The sequence below is a fragment of the Citrus sinensis genome, chromosome 4, assembly GCF_022201045.2.
Source record: "Citrus sinensis cultivar Valencia sweet orange chromosome 4, DVS_A1.0, whole genome shotgun sequence".
NCBI classification, from domain to species: domain Eukaryota; kingdom Viridiplantae; phylum Streptophyta; class Magnoliopsida; order Sapindales; family Rutaceae; genus Citrus; species Citrus sinensis.
Genome location: NC_068559.1, coordinates 16722191 through 16724713, shown reverse-complemented (window position 1 = coordinate 16724713; position 2523 = coordinate 16722191). Strand labels below are relative to the sequence as shown.

The following is a 2523-nucleotide window of genomic DNA, read 5'->3' as shown; positions in this document are numbered from 1 at the left end:
TTGATACGGATCCAGATACCCAACTACGTCATTTTAATAGATTTCTATTCAATTTATTCTGGCCATTTAAATTCCAATTTTAGGATAATCCAAATCATTTTCACCACAAATCCAACCACCCTCATACAAAATTAATTCTATATATAATTAAAATCCACCTCCTTGTGGGATCGACACTCGTCACCATTGATCTATTCTACAATAGATTCGTGCACTTGCGAGTTCAATAAAATTTGCACAAGTTTTTGGCGCCGTTGCCGGGGAGTTAAGTAATTTTAATTCATAGAATTAATTTTTGTGAATAATTCCATTTAATTGTTTTCTTGTATTTTTTTTCTTTAAAAAAAAAGAAAAAAAATCTACATTTAAATGTTAGTATTTCTTTCCTTTTCCTCTTCTTTAAAATTATGTAATTTAATTTTCAATTTATTTTTCTTTGTAAATTTTTTTGTTTATCTTCTTAATTTATTTTTAGTTAATTTATTTCACGTATTTGTTTTTATGTATTTTTATAGAAAGGTTTTAACAGCGTGATAAGGTTAGTAACGTAATTTCTGCTTCTTCTTTATTTTTATTTGTTTTGTTCCCATTTATTTTTGTGTTTTTTGCATGCATGGTTGTAGGTCATTATTACCTAATTTTGAACCTATAGACCTTGAACTAGAAAAAACTCTTCGCACACACAAGCATGTTAAAAATAAATTAGGAATGGATTTACAAGCACCACAGAAGAGGCCATTTAAGGACTATTTTAGTCCCTTAGCTAATTTGAGTACATCATGTATAAGATACCCAAATGTAGCTACTAGGAGTTTTGAACTAAAACACAGTGTGCTAAATTGTCTCCCCAAATTCTATGGCTTAGAAAATGAGGACCCATATAATCATTTGAATGATTTTCATGCTGTTTGTCAAACATTTAGATATGAGAATTTTTCAGATGATGATGTTAAACTTAGATTATTCCCATTTTCTTTAAAGGATAGAGCTCGTTCATGGCTCAATACATTGCCTGCTAATAGTATCACATCATGGGAACAAATGGTAACAAAATTTTTGAATAAATATTTCCCAGTGCATAAAACCAATGCTATTCGCAGGGAAATCTCAGAGTTTACCCAAAGAGAAGATGAGTAGTTTTTCGAAACATGGGAGCGATTCAATGGGCTACTCTTGAAGTGTCCACATCATGGGTACCAGAAATGGCACCAATGCCAATATTTTTGGAGGGATTATTGCCGAATGTGCAAGAATGGCTAATGGCAACAAGTGGAGGAGAGCTAATGTCAAAAAGTGCATCAGAGATTTGGGAATTCTTCCAGTGACAAGCGGATAATTCCCAACAATGGAGTCAATCGCTCAGAAATACTAAAAGAATTAAATGAGTGAATGAGGTTCACATTGGCGAGTCAACTTCGGGAATCAAAGAAGTCAAGGAGATGGTTGAAGGTCTCGCTCGACAAATAGTATCGTTATCGACTGCTAAATCAACAGAGCCACATGACCATGAGTCATACTCAGATCAAGCCAATGCCATAGGTGTAATGAGAAAATCATCGAATTACAACCCATACTCCAACACATATAACCCTGGATAGAGAGACTACCCCAATTTTTCATGGTCTCAAGGATTCCAACAGAACGGACCAGCAGCTCCAGCTCCACCAATGCAACCAATTCCTCAAGCCTCTCAACCACCATTTAGACTTTACAATCAGAACCAGAACTACTGTCAACCCAGACCATGGGAGGATTCATTCCACAATCTCAAGAATCTTACTTACTCCACGATTGAGCAACAGAGCCGCACCATTGATGGACTATGAAATGAGTTGAGAGCATGCTTCAACTCACAAGCCAAATCAGTGTCAAGCCTCGAGAAGATGGTGGGACAACTTGCTTCTTCAGTTCAGACCTTGGCAATGACTGTTGAGAAAGGTAAGTTTCCAAGTCAACCAGTGCCTAATCCTAAAGGAGTGCATGAAGCAAGTACCAGTTCACCACAGCAGCATGGAGAGGTCAAAGCAGTCATGTCCTTGTGAAAAGGAAAAGAAGTCGACAACAAAGTAGAGATGCCGGTAACAAAAGAAAATCAAATTGTACCTGTGAATGTTGAGGACTCACCATCGGAAGAGAAAGAAGAAACCAACCCACGAGAATATGTTCCCAAAGCTCCATTTCCTCGGAGGTTAGCTAAAGGAAATAAGGGAAAATCCACAGGTGAGATTCTTGAAATCTTCAAACAGGTAAGTGTTAACATCCCTTTACTTGATGCTATAAAGCAAGTTCCATCTTATGCCAAGTTTCTTAAAGACCTTTGTACTAAAAAGAGAAATATTCATGTTCAAAAGAAGGCATTTTTAACAGAAAATGTTAGTATAGGGAACCACACAAAATTCCTCTAAAATGCAAAGACCCGGGCTCCCCCACTATCTCATGTAGTATAGGGAACCACACAATTAAGAATGCTTTGTTGGATTTAGGAGCTAGTGTAAATTTGTTGCCTTACTCTGTATTCGTAAA

The 2523-nt window shown here is 36.3% G+C and overlaps 1 non-coding gene across 1 annotated transcript; it reads right to left on the bottom strand.

The window, feature by feature from the left end:
* Window positions 1–1092: 1092 nt before the first annotated feature.
* Window positions 1093–1196, bottom strand: LOC127901969 (small nucleolar RNA R71). Its single transcript, XR_008054374.1, has one exon. It is a non-coding gene; the product is annotated as a small nucleolar RNA R71 (small nucleolar RNA).
* Between the last annotated feature and the right edge of the window lie 1327 nt (window positions 1197–2523).